Source organism: Suncus etruscus, chromosome 17, assembly GCF_024139225.1.
Source record: "Suncus etruscus isolate mSunEtr1 chromosome 17, mSunEtr1.pri.cur, whole genome shotgun sequence".
Lineage (NCBI taxonomy): Eukaryota > Metazoa > Chordata > Mammalia > Eulipotyphla > Soricidae > Suncus > Suncus etruscus.
Window position 1 is genome coordinate 58,383,817 of NC_064864.1, and position 15,305 is coordinate 58,399,121.

The 15,305-nt window shown below is 39.2% G+C and overlaps 1 pseudogene; it reads right to left on the reverse strand.

Annotated features, from left to right (window-relative positions):
* Nucleotides 1-14,536: 14,536 nt before the first annotated feature.
* Nucleotides 14,537-14,989, reverse strand: LOC125994964 (vesicle-associated membrane protein 2-like; annotated as a pseudogene).
* Between the last annotated feature and the right edge of the window lie 316 nt (nt 14,990-15,305).

Consider the following 15,305-nt stretch of genomic DNA (forward strand, 5'->3'; position numbering starts at 1 on the left):
CTAATAACTTCTGGCATTTAATTGTGCTCATCCAATAGTAACTAAGCTGCGGGGTTTATGAGCTGAGAGTAATGATTTTAAACACGAAGCCTCACACAACAGTGCCCGTCTTAGAGTCTGCCTGGAGGGACAGAGGGGGAAATAGCAGGTGGTCACCTGATCCTCCAACCTGGTCCACTAGGCAAGTTCTCCTTTGATAGATTTCTATATTGGGCTTTGCTGGGGGAAAAATAGGTAGGGGATTCAAAATGCATTTAAAGGAAACAAAAAACTATTGTAGGCAAAAGACTTCTTGAGAGTCAGAAGACTAGGTATTTTGCAGACCCAGAGAAGTACTTCCTGTGGGAAACTAAACTCACAGTCATTTTAAGCACCTCCACTGTAAATAGGGCTTACACTAAACAAACAGAGAATCATGGTGAGATTAGAGGAGGCAATGAGGAAAGGTTTTCCAGAAAAGGAGAGAATTTTTTTCTGTATAGCTCGACTTAACTCCTCCAGGTCCCCAAAGCCCTCCTTTCTCTCTACCCTTCCCTTCCTCTTTCTTCTATTTCATCTCCAAAAGGAAACACTCTTCTGAACTGCACACAAGTCATCATGCTCATCTAAGATTCACCACTTCTGTTTGCCAAGATATCTCACATCACTATAATAGAGCAAATTTTATATGGGGAGAGGGGTGGTGCAAAATCACAATTCAGGAAAGGGTTTAAGAAGGGTGTTTATGATCATCACAACCATCCCTATTATTTTTATTTGATATATGTGCATGCATATATATGTATATATATATATAAATAGTCATTCAACCAGTCTGTTTGGGGCACACTGAGGAGGAGGAAGGAAAAAGGAAGGCAACTAGAGCTGCTTCACACCTCTGTCCTTTTCTAGCAAGTGTTTTTCTGGTTTTCTATTGTCTTGTATATATCTCCTTCTAAATAAATGCAAGGTGAAGCCACACCCATCTCCCAGAAATATTTGTCTACATTTAAAAAGTAATTTCATATTTAGACACTCACTATTCTTTCATCAAACATAAAAAATATTTCTAAAATTTCAAATTCTGCCTCTCTTTGACATACAGACAAAACTATAAAAAAGTGCCTAATTTACCTCTCTCTTCCCTCACTTTACTTTTCCTGCCACCTTTTGTCATTTTGCTGTTACCCACTCTCTATTTTCCAAAAATCTAAACTGATTCTTTTTTTTTTATTTTTTTTGTTTTACCATGTCTTGTCCATTTTTTTTGTCATTTTTCATTCTGTAGTGTATTCAGATTAACTTTATTCTCTCAAAAAAAAAAGATGACTAATCAAATCATTAGTCTAGAGGCAATTTACAGCAACAAGAAAATATGTAGTGGGATCACTCTGCCCTGCTGTGCCTTTGTTCACTCTGAGGAGTTCACGGGAAACTCCTATCTCTGTCTGCCTGAAACTGTGCTTCTGAATCCCCGAAGGTTTCCTCAAAGGCCAAGGGAGCGCACCCCCAAATAACTGCATTTTGAAGCTGCTGAGTGAGTACATTCTGGGACTGCGAGATTGCTCTGCCCTGCTGTGGCTTTGTTCACTCTGAGGACTGTCAACTAGAGGCAACAGAAGAGCGGCAGCCGCGCACTCTTTCTAATCAATGAACCCCACCACAACACACAGGAAAAACCACACTACAAGCATGACAATGGGGAAACCTCGTAGGCAAACAACATCCACAGAGAATGAAGATGAAAGCTCGGATGACCTAAGAAATTCCAACCACCTGATTAGCCATTCATATAAGGAGTTTAGAATAGAAATATGGACTATGTTCGTAGAACTCAAAAAGAGCATAGATCGATCTGAAGAGAACACAAAGAAAGAAATCAGAAAACTCCAAACTGAAATAACAGATCTGAAAAACACAGAAGCTCAACTGAAAAACTCAGTAGATAGTCTCTGCAGCCAGGTTAACAGATGCTGAGGACAAAATAAATGTGCTGGAAGATGAGATGCAAAAAAATTCAACACAACAGAAGAAATTGGAAAAGAACCTTAAGACAAATGATCAGACAATGGAAAAAGTACTCAAGGCATGCGAACAGATAAAAACAGAAGTCTTTGATAAACTCAACAGAAACAACATAAGAATCATTGGAGTCCCAGAAACCCAGGAAGGAGATCTCCGAGAAGAATCAACTGTGAAAGACATCATCAAAGAGATACTCCCAGAGTTAAAGACTACATGCAATCAAATCCTGCATGCCCGAAGAATACCAGCTAAAAGAGACCCAAAGAAAAACACCCCAAGACATATACTCGTTACAATGACAAATCCCATAGATAGAGATAGAATACTGAAAGCAGCAAGATCAAAAAGGGAAATTACATTCAAAGGAGCATCCCTAAGACATACAGCAGACATGTCACAAGAAACTCTCAAGGCCAGAAGACAGTGGTGGGATATTGTGACAAGACTGAATGAATAGAATGCCTCACCAAGAATACTGCACCCAGCCCGACTCACATTCATGTTTGGAGGAAGAATACACAGCTTCATGGATAAACAACAGCTCAGAAACTTCACAGATGATAAACCAGTCTTAAAGAAAAAACTGACAGGTCTACTCTAAGACAAGAGACCAACAAACACAGCAAACTTATCTACAAAGATGACATTAAATTCTATGACAATCATGTCCCTCAATGTCAATGGACTAAATTCAACAATTAAAAGACACAGAGTGGCAAAATGGGTCAAAAAGATGAATCCAACCTTCTGCTGCCTACAAAAAACACATCTGAATAATCAGAACAAACATAGACTCAAAATCAAAGGCTGGAGGAAAATCATCCAAGCAAACAACACCCTCAAAAAAGCTGGGGTGGCCACATTAATATCTGATGACACCAAATTTATACTCAGAAAAGTGGTAAGGGAAAAAAGATAGACACTGTGTACTAATCAAAAGATATGTGAAACAGGAAGAAATCAGACTATTAAACATATATGCACCCAATGAGAGACCAGCAAATTATCTAATACAATTACTGACAAATCTGAAAGAAGAAATCAATAATAAAACAATCATTCTGAGAGACTTCAACACGGCCCTATCAACACTTCATAGGTAAACCAGACTGAAACCCAACAAAAGCATACTAGTCCTGAAAAGAGTTATGGAAGAAAGAGGACTAGTAGATATATACAGGACACTCCATCCCAAAAAACCTGGATACACATTCTTTTCCAATGTACATGGGTCATTCTCCAGAATAGACTACATGCTGATACATAAAACATACCTCCATAAAATCAAAAGGATAGAAATCTTGCAGGCTACCTTTGCTGACCACAAGGCTCTAAAATTAGATGTGAACTACAAAGCCACACAGAAGAAAAACTTTAACAATTGGAAATTAAACACCTTCTACTGAACAACCAGTGGGTCTGAGATGAAATAAAAAAGGAAATCAAAACTTTCCTGAAAACAAATGATAATGAAGACACAAACTGCCAGAATCTAAGGGACACAGCAAAAGCGGTCCTGAAAGGAAAATTTATAGCTCTACAAGGACACATCAGGAAGGAAGAAGGAGCATACCTGAAGAACTTAATGGCGCAGCTTAAAAAATTAGAAAATGACCAACAAAAGGAACCAAAAATAGGGAGACAGAAAAAAATACAGAGCTGAAAGCAGAACTCAATGAAGTGGAAAACCAAAAAGCAATCTGAAATATAAACAAAAGCAGAAGCTGTTTTTTTTTTTTAAAAATAAACAAGATTGATAGACCATTGGCAAAACTCACAAAGAAAGAGAGAAATCTGATAACCCATATTAGAAATGAAAAGGGGGAGATCATGACAGAAATTGCAGAGATCCAAAGGGTAATCAGAGACTACTTTGAGAAACTTTATGCTATTAAACATGAGAACCTAGAAGAAATGGAAAAATCCTTGGACACTTATAACCTTCCACATTTAAATAAGAAGGATGTAGCATATCTAAACACCCTCATCACTACTGAAGAAATTGAAACTGTAAATCAAACATCTGCCTAAAAAGAAGAGCCCAGGCCCAGATGGATTTTCTAATGAATTTTTCCAAATCATTCAAGAGGAGCTACTACCAATCCTAGCCAAGATATTCCAAGAAATTGAAAAAAGCGGGAACACTTTTAGACAGTTTTTATGAAGCCAACATCACCCTGATACCAAAAACAGCCAGAAAAAAATTACAGACCAATATCTCTGATGAATGCTGATGCAAAGATCTTCAACAAAATCCTGGCAAATACGATCCAATGCATCATCAAGAAGATCATACACTACGGCCAAGTAGGTTTCATCCCAGGAATGCAAGGATGGTTTAACATCCATAAATCTATTAACATCATACACAACATCAACAACAACAAAAATAAAAATCCCATGATCATATCAATAGATGCAGAGAAAGCATTTGATAAGGTCCAACACCCATTCTTGATCAAAACTCTCAGCAAGATGGGAATGGAAGGAACCTTTCTCAATATAGTTGAAGCCATCTACCACAAGCCAATGGCAAATATTATCCTCAAAGGAGAAAAACTGAAAGCCTTTCCTCTAAATTCTGGTACAAGACAAGGCTGTCCTCTCTCACCACTCCTATTCAACATAGTACTGGAAGTTCTTGCAATAGCGATCAAGCAAGAAAAATATATCAAGGGAATCCAGATAGGAAAGGAAGAAGTCAAGCTCTCATTGTTTGCAGATGACATGATACTCTACTTAGAAAACCCTAAAGACTCTACCAAAAAGCTTCTAGAAACAATAGATTCATATAACAAGGTGGCAGGCTACAAAATCAACCTACAGAAATCAATGGCCTTTTTATACACCAATAATAATAGGGAAGAGATGGCAGTCAGGAAGGCAATCCCATTCACAATAGTGCCACACAAACTCAAATATCTTGGAGTCAACTTGACCAAATACATGAAGGACCTATACAAAGAAAACTATAAAGCCCTGCTCCAAGAAATAAGAGAGGACACACGGAAATGGAAACACATACCCTGCTCATGGTTTGGCAGGATTAACATCATTAAAATGGCAATACTCCCCAAAGCATTATACAGTTTTAATGTGATCCCCTTAAAAATACCCATGACATTCTTCAACGAAGTGGATCAAACACTTATGAAGTTCATCTGGAACAATAAACACCCTCGAATAGCTAAAGCACTCCTAGGGAAAAGGAAAATAAGAATCATTACTTTCCCCAACTTTAAACTGTACTACAAAGCAATAGTTATCAAAACAGCATGGTATTGGAATAAAGACAGACCCTCAGATCAGTGGAATAGGCTTGAGTTCTCAGAGAACATTCCCCAGACATACAATTACCTAATTTTTGACAAAGGAGCAAGAAATCCTAAATGGAGCAGGGAAAATTTCTTCAACAAGTGGTGCTGGCAGAACTGGTGAGCCACTTGCAAAAAAGCGAACATAGACCCCGAGTTAACATCATGTACGAAGGTAAAATCCAAATGGATTAAAGACCTTGATATCAGACCTGATACCATAATGTATATAGAACAACACGTCGGTAAAAAACCCATGACATTGAGACTAAAGTCATCTTCAAGGAGGAAACTGCGCTTTCCAAACAAGTGGAAGCAGAGATTAACAGATGGGAATACATTAAACTGAGAAGCTTCTGCACCTCAAAAGAAATAGTGCCCAGGATACAAGAGTCACCCACTGAATGGGAGAAACTATTCACCCAATACCCTTCAGATAAGGGGCTAATATCCAAAATATACAGGGCACTGACAGAACTTTACAAGAAAAAAAATCTAATCCCATCAAAAAATTGGGAGAAGAAATGAACTGACACTTTGATAAAAAAAGGAAATACAAATGGCCAAAAGGCACATGAAAAATGCTCCTTGTCACTAATCATCAGGGAGATACAAATCAAAACAATGATGAGATACCACCTCACACCGCAGAGATTGGCGCACATCACAAAGAATGAGAACAATCAGTGCTGGCGGGGATGTGGAGAGAAAAGAACTCTTATCCACTGCTGGTGGGAATGTCGCCTAGTACAGCCTCTATGGAAAGCGATATGGAGGTTCCTTCAAAATCTGGAAATTGAGCTCCCATTCGACCCAGCTATTCCACTCCTAGGGATATACCCTAAGAACACAAGAATACAATACAAAAACCCCTTCCTCACACCAATATTTATTGCAGCACTATTCACAATAACCAGGCTCTGTAAACAACCAAGATGCCCTTCAACAGACAAATGGCTAAAGAAACTGTGGTACATATACACAATGGAATATTATGCAGCTGTCAGGAGAGATGAAGTCATTAAATTTTCCTATACATGGATGTACATGGAATCTATCATGCTGCGTGAAATAAGTCAGAAGGAGAGAGAGAGACGCAGAATAGTCTCACTCATCTATGGGTTTTAAGAAAAATAAAAGTCATTTTTGTAACAATCCTCAGAGACAATGAGAGGAGGGCTGGAACACCAGCTCACTCCATGAAGCTCACCACAAAGAGTGGTGAGTACAGCTATAGAGATAACTACACAGAGAACTACCATAATCAAGTGAATGAATGAGGGAACTGGAAAGCCTGTCTGGAGTACAGGTGGGGGTGGGGTGAGATGGAGGGAGATTTGGGACATTGGTGGCGGGAATGTTACACTGGTGAAGGGGGGTGTTCTTTACATGACTGAAACCTAATCACAATCATTTATGTAATCAAGATATTCAAATAAAGAAAAAAAATTGTAAAATTATTTTGTTTTACAATGAAGTCATTATATCACTGTAAAACTGTTTACTCAACTATTGTTGCTAGTTGATCTTTCTGTTACTTTTTTGTTTGTTAACTTTAGGTGGCTTCAAATCCATGGCTACATTGGACACCTAACAGTTTTAGATAGTGTTAAGCCCAACAATATAACAGGAAATCTGATGGGAAAGTAATATAGAAATCTACCGAGCTAAGCATCTTATATGGTATCACAAAAGGCTCAACTAGCACCAGTCCAATAAATCCTTAAACACTAACTTTAGCAACACTACAGAGAGAAAGAACAATTATTTCAAGTTGGCCCTTCTTGATCTAAGTTTGATCATTCTATTTGTCTTTGTGTTCCAACAAACAATATGAAGAAATTTTTCAAAGACTACAAGGGACATCTAAGGTGGTAGGTAGAAAATTGGGTACTGGTGAAGGGAAGGTTACACGAATGTTGGGATTGATATTTAAATATTTAATGCCCAAAATGACTGTATTATGAAAAACTTGACAAATTATGATGGTGTAAAAAATATTTTAAAGAATTAACAAGTGATCAGATGTAACAGAATCTGGGAACTGATCTATGGAACTAAACTTACTGCCATGGGGGAAGAGAGAGGAAAAATAGATGATGGTCTGAGGAGAAAGGCACTGAGATAATGGTGGAGGACAGAAGCACTCTAGTAGAGGTTGAGGTATTAAAATGTTGTGTGCATGATATCCTAAAGTAAAGCACCCAATCTCTAACATCACAATCACAAAAATAAAACAAAAAGAGAAAATAGGTAACAGGGAGATGGTTCAAAGGGCTGGAGTACATGTCTTGAATATACAAGGCACTGAGTCCAATCCCTAACAAAGCTCCAAGATACAGATACCATACAAATACAGATAAAGCCATGGAGCCCCAAAGCACATCTGGAGTAACCTTACTACTCCCACTATCATTAGACATAATCATCTCTGTATCAACAGCACTAGTTAGTCAAGTGTTGTCCAGAGTATCCCGGGTGATCTCCTGGGCATCACTTGGATCCCTGCTCCCCACCAATAATAATAATACAAACCTGAGTAGAGAACCAAGGATCCTGGAATATTTGAGACAATGTCAAATAGTAAAGTTAGACAAAAAAAATAATAATAAATTAAAAAAATAAATGCAGAAAATCAAATTGTAGGAAACAGGAAAAACAGTTCAAAGAGAGCTGTCATTAAGATTCTTGGGGTGAAACAGAAGAATATGGCAGCCATCGAACAAGAGTATACTGCCATTTTTTTGTCCTAGAATACATGTGCCTTGGTACAACAGTGATTGAAAATTTTAGAATAACACATAAGTAGAAAATTCATGGTGGTTCTGGAAAATGAGTGATCAAAATTCAAAAGATGAGAATCAGAGAGAAGAAAAAAATCAGAAAATTGGCCTGAAGATCCATAAATAAACTAAGAATTCCATAAAGAGAAATTATATACAAGAACAAAAAGAAAGATGTGAATGAATGAGGGAAAAAGAAAGCCTGTCTCGAGTACAGGTGTGGGTGGGGTGGGGAGTAGGTAGATCTGGGAAATTGGTGGTGGGAATCCTGCACTGGTAAAGGGAGGTGTTCTTTACATGACTGTAATCATACAAGTACAATTATATTTGTGATCACGGTGTTTAAATAAAGATAATTAAAAAAGAAAGAAAGGGTATATCCTAGAACCAGAGAGTTAAACTACTTATGTGCAAATAAATAAAAGAACCAATATTTCCCTTTTCCAACTCATTTAACCCTTACCCTTCATAAAAATTTGGTGAGATTTTCTTGACTATCACTAAACCAAAAGTATCTGAAAACCAAAACAGGTTCATGTTCTACAATAATTTTATTTTCAATGGGAATATTTTCGTGGTCCTGTTACCCCTCCCCGACTACCTGTTTAATCTTGCCTTATGATAAAACAAGCCTATTTCTAGGAGGGGTCTATGGAAGGTAACAAAGGGTTTGCCTCAGAGGTGTAAAAGAGATTCATTGAGAGATTCTGCAAGAGAGGCAGAAGGAGAATGAGGCAGGAAGAGATCAGAGATAGTTGGGTGCAGAAAGGCTGTTTAGTTTAGAAGCCACACATGGTGGCTAGGGCCTTGTAATAAAACCTTGTCTCCTGACTTCTAATGACTGCTTTTGGATCATTTCCTCACTGCTACCCTGAACTTGAAGACCTGCAGGCTGGAAGAGAATGCAGGTGCCCGGGCGTGGCCAAGAAAAGTCTCACCATCCATCCACCACCATCATTCACATCATCCACTACAATCCAGGACTCTTATTAATTTAATTGATCCGTCAGGTCCTTCACTTAACAATGAAAAAATAAACTACCTCATCTTGAAGCTCCTGGACAAATTTTCACAGAGCAAAGTAAGAATTCATTTATCTTCCTAGCTCTGGCCTCTTACCTATGTCCCCGCTACCCTGTTTTGTATTCTGTTTCCCAATGGCATGTTTCTGAGCCCCTGTGAAGTTTTCATCTTGCCAAGTGTCTCTCACATCTCCTTCCACATCACTTATCAAGCAGTATAACCCTGGGACCTTCCATTTGGAAAGCAAACACACGAATTCCCTTCTCTCCTTCACATCCTCATCCCTTTGCTGCCCCAGCTTATAGACTGTGTGCCACCAGGGTGTATTTTATGAGCCAATAAAGACTAATTAAATCACCTAATTTCAAAGCCCTGTACTTTCCAAGGTTTGAAAGGTTTCAAAAATGTTATTGACCTGCATAATGCTAAATGAGGAAGAAGTATTAGCATTCTTAATAAGCAGAGTTAATTTCATTCACACTTTATCTCAAAAAAAGAATCTTTAGAGAGCCACATTTAATATCAGGATAGGGATGCTTTAATGGGGACACTGTCATTAGTGCCCTCATCAAATCTTGCTGATCTGACTCAACAATTCTTTCTTTGAGGGAACCTGTGATATTCACAGAAGATATTCATAGAAGGTGGCTCTGAGAATGAGTCTTGCGAAAGCAAAATATTTATAAAGCTCAGATGTGCAGGGTACCCACACAAATTAATGGGGACACAGGTCTGGGATTGAGTGGACTTGAAATGGTTTAATGATTTAATATAATGTGCAAAAGTATCAAACGATGATGGCTGCACCCCCACTTTTTGACTTTTCATCACTGTAAAAGATTGTGAAAAGCAGCTTTGTAATTCCATGAAGTTAAAGAGTCAGATGAGTCGTGCATTCAGGGTCCTGCAGCTTCTCACTGAGGCTAAGAGAGTGTCTCTGCATGTCTGTGTGTCAATCTGCATCCTGGGCTGAGCAGAAGCAGCATCACATCTTCAGATAGACCTGGTGTTAGACATAGAAGTGAGAGAAAGAAAGGATGAAACCTGATGTCAACCTATAATGTAAGGTAACACAGGCTCGACCTTCTGTATCATGAGGGAAAGAGCTTTCCTGGGTAGTCCTGAAATGAACCTTGCTCAAATACAGCTCTTCAATGACTTCATTTTACAAATAAAGAAACTGAAGGTCATATAGCTAGTGGAAAAGTGGGACCAAGACTCCTCCCATTGAGCACTGTGGAGGACATGCATTCTTCAAGGGGGTGTCTTCTCCTTTGTTATGCAGGCTCACTGGCATCTTTTTCTGATTTTCTGATTTTTCTAATTTTCTCTGAGATCCTTCTCTGTTCTTTGAGACTTAGAGCCTAAGATAGGAATCTCTGGGATTATTAAAGCTCTTTCAAATACAGAAAAACTATATTAGCCCTTGATATCAGGATTACTACTTGAAGAATGAAAGCATAGAATTCAATAACCATAACTAGACACTCAACAACATGATGTCCAGGGCACAGGCACAGATTGGCTTAGTCTATTGTTTTTCTCAGCCCCTTTCAATATAGTGTGAGCAGGGGGAAAGCAAAGTAATTTGGAAAACCCTGAAGGAGAAAACAGCTTATTTCTTCTGCTCATATACCAATTGCAGAGAAGAATTCAAATGATCCTTGTTATCATGACCTATCCACCCATTGTATCAAATCTGTTGATTATAAATAGTTATGGTTCACTCACAGGACCACCCTCTAGCCAGAAAGGCAAAATTTTTTTGCAGAGTAAAATCTTTGGTAAAAGTTTTTTCTATAAATAAAACAGAAGAGCTACTCTGACCTGCCAACTCCTTTACTTGATGAAGAGCCTTGGATATGCTGTGAACCACTCCCTCTATGCAGAACAAGTATACATCACCATAGGACAAAAGGTTGGAAATGTATACTGGCCACCCAAAAAAGCAATGGAGATCATTTAGCCTCCAACCTGATATGTTAGCAGACTTGTTAATGCAGTTCACCAGACTGGCTTAAGAAAAATGCATTTTTGTCCACACCTCACAACCCGCAAGAAAAGGCAACCAACTCCCCTGCAGACTCATGCTGCATGGCCCTCCCTACCAAATCCTCCTACCATGGACTGTTACTTGAAACCGGACTTAGCTCTAAAAGATTCTCAATGCAAGAACTCTTCCAAGACCTCCCTGCTGCAAATCCTTTGCCAATCTCAAGAAAGTCAGGGGGAGTGATGGAAAGGTGCCTGGGAACCCACAAACAATGAGAAAAACCCAAAAGACAATGGGGAAACCTATACTTCCAACATAAGTATAAGACCTGTATTACACCACCTCTTTACCTGCTTTTCCCCAAAAGTAGGGTAGTCTCATGCATCACTTTGTTCCTTTTATTATTTTGTTAATTCGTTTTTTTTAATGTTTGTTCTACATATACATATGTGAGCACATATACTTTTATTCTTATTTTTTTTTTTGGATGTGTGACCTGTTTCTGTTTTCTTCTCTGTCCACCCCCAAATGCACCGACAATATAAAGTAGCACCATTTCTCCCTGCAGAGGCACACTTAAAAAGGGGGGGAAATCTTACATACAAAAAAGAGCTCTTATCTACTAGGGATAAGAACTCATACTTGTTTACAATACAGGGATATCTCCCACCTTGAAAATATGTCACGCTGACCCAACTTAGACCTCAGGTGATTAGACACCATCCGTCCAGCCTTGAACCCTGGATCCCAGACATAGAATTGACACAGTTCTTCACAACAGCTACAGGAAACAAATCCCATCCAGGACATCCTTAATACCGCTGGGCCACCAACAAGTGCCAGCTCTAATATGATATCCTGACAACAAGGAAAATGGGAACAACTTGACCTAAGAACAGGGTATCCTACCTCACCAGCTAACGATAAGACAAAATCAGAAGACTTGTCACCCTTTGGTCGGTCCAAAAGCCAAGATCGCAATTTACAGATGACTGGCTGCTAGAACCATGACCGGACTGAAGATATCTTGAGACCAATAAAAAAGCCCTAGTTTAGGGTTTGAACTACGACCCACACAACAACCATGTTCCCCAGTTCCAAAGGTCTGGCAGAGACCATTGCAACGGAATGGGGCTTCTGGAAACACAATGAAAGATGCTATCCTAGGTTCCATCCTAAGATCAGTGCAAAGACCAAGACCAGCAACCACAGAAGATGGATTAAAATGACACTGAGGGAACAGAACATCTAGAACCACAAAGGAAGACTTCATCATAAGTCCCACTCCTGGACCTGTGCAGATACTGAGATCTCTAGATACAGAGGTCTTATTTCATCACCCAGGACAGAGCAGAAGTCTTCCAAACACCACAAAAGCACCACCGGGAAAGTAAATGAACCTGAATGGAGTCTATAGTTAATCCCGTGACAATATACTCTAAGGTTGAAGAAAACCCATATCTCTTAGGCCAAATGAATTCCTTTTCAAATGACCCCAATGTTTACTGTGCCAGTGCAGAAGGGGGAAAAAAAGGCAAAAAGCACAAAACATTGTTTATTTTTATATATTATTTTTCTTCATTTATTATTATTTTTTATTTTTATTTACCTATCTACTTTTTGTCAATTTCTTTGTTTTGGTGTGGTTATTGAAGTTGTTGTCCCCATTTATATTATATTTTTTTCTTCTTTTCTTTCTTTATGTGCTCTGCCATGTTTTTTAACTCAAGACCTTGGCTTTTTTTTTTTTTTTTTTTTTTTTTTGTGGTCCTATCGTTATCATTGGAGTGCTCACTGGATATTTGACACTTCTTTTTGTACTGTTGGGGTGTTTCACCTTCTTTTTCTCTTTCGTCTCTCAAACCGATGATGAGAGCCTCTAGAAGGATTCTGCCCAATTTTGGCATATTAGACTTTTACCCCAGTTTATTACTTTTCTCTTCTTCAAATAAAACCACATAACTTGAACTATCTAGTCCTGCCTCCCAGTTAGAGGGGGAAATAAGGGAGGCACCAAGACCAAGACTACTAAGTAGTAAGCTAGGTACAGAGGGGACCACATATTCTCACAGCCCCGGGGTTGAGGGAGGAGGATATGGAAGGTAGGACGAACACTGAGGTGTAAGGAGGACAAATCGATGATGGGAACCCCACTGATTTTATGTAAATATGTATCTATTATAATATTATTGTCAACAATATGTAAGCCACTACGATCAAAATAAAAATTATATTAAAAAAAAGAAAAAATGCATTTTTGGAAACATGGAAAAATTGCTTCTCAATAGATCAGACAAGGCTGACATCGAAAATTTGCAAAATTCCTGAGTCCAGAGTAGAAGCTATAAACTTCTATCTTTTTTGTTTGTTTGTTTGTTTGTTTTATTTTGTTTTGTTCTGCTTTTGCTTTGGTTTGGTTTTGGGCCACACCCGGTGATTCTCAGGCGTTACTCCTGGCTATGTGCTCAGAAATAACTCCCAGCTTGGGGGATCATATTGGACTCCCGGGGATAAAACCGCAGTTTGTCCTAGGCTAGCTCAGGCAAGGCAGGTGTGGGGGACCGAGCATCCCACATATCAAAGGAACTCTGAATGAATTTTCCACCGCCTGATTCAAGCCATAAAGTTTGCTTAGCCCCGAGCCAACTGAAAACTCTGCAAATAAGTTTAGCCCAGCACACAGAATCTGGCTTAACCAGATTCCTTAACCTTTCCATGGAACCTGTTTTTGTAACTGCTCTCAAGCACGTAGTTATAGATAGGTTTTTGTAAAGTTTAAATTATGATCCTTATTGCTTGCACAAAAGAAAGATTTAAATGGAAAATAGGCTAAACAAAAATTGTATTTGCGTAAATATCAATTAGCTATTTGTTTAAGGATTTGCTTCCCCTCCCCCCATCCTGCCAGGTTCCTCTTTATCCTTCCCGCCATCAAAATGTGTTTATGCTCCCATTGGTTAAAATTGTTGTACTTGTACAAATCTGATTGGTTTATATTTCAATCCTATGTTACTACTCCTCCCACTAGAGCAGGGCATAAAAACCCTGCTTCTCCCTTCAATAAACCTCTTGACTGGAACACACCTTGAGTGTTCTACTAACTTCTGCAGCTTAATTTTTTAGGTGTTCACAAAAGAGCTTAACACTCGCGAATTATTTGTAGCTGCTTTCTGCCTTCTTTCCCGGTTGAGAGAAAGCTGCTGGCCGGAATTCTCTCCCAGTAAAGGCAGGGGCAGAGGCAGTGACAGGCAGGCATCTTACCACTTGCACCACCTTTCCAGCCCCTGGATTTATATATATATATATATATATATATATATATATATATATATATATATATATATATATATATATATATATTTTTTTTTTTTTTTTTCTGGACACACACACAGACACACACACACACACACACACGGATCCGGAGGGGAAGGACTGGAAGATATGGCTGAGAGATGGAGGAGCAGATTGGGATGGGGGAGAGGCCCTTCTCTGGGCAGGACAGGCTCCTCAGGGGTTTAAGAGCTGAAGTAAACGATGAGGAGGAGGAGGATAATGGCGCAAATCACACCCAAGATAATCATCATCTTGAGGTTTTTCCACCAGTATTTATGCTTGAGCTTGGCTGCACTCGTTTTAAACTGGGAGGTCCCCGCCTGGAGAGCGTCAGCACGATCATCCAGCTCTGACAGCTTCTGGTCTCATTCCAGGACCTTGTCCACGTTCACTCTCATGATGTCCACCACTTCATCCACCTGGGCCTGGGTCTGCTGCAGCCTCCTGTTGCTGGTGAGGTTCGGCGGGGGTGCGGGGGGACCCCCCTTCCCAGCCGGGGTGGCCGGAGGGGGGGCAGTGGCAGCTGTGGCCGACATGGCGGGGACAACGGGCAGTCCTGGATTTCTATCTTAAAGATTTGTTTGTTTCTTTTCTTTTTAACAAGCTGAGGCACTTGGGTACCTCTAGCATCTTGTTACAGAATTTTTGGTCCTCTGGCCTCAATTTTGGAGCCCATAGAATAATTAGGTCTGTCTTGTTCCTAAATACTAGTTCTTTATTCAAAAAATGATACTTTACTCATTCATTAACCTCAAATGACTGAAGTTGAATCTTATTCTCATCAGTTCCCACTCAGTGTTCTGACAGAATTCCTTGACAAAGGATATAAAGACTGGGACCTACACTGCTACCATA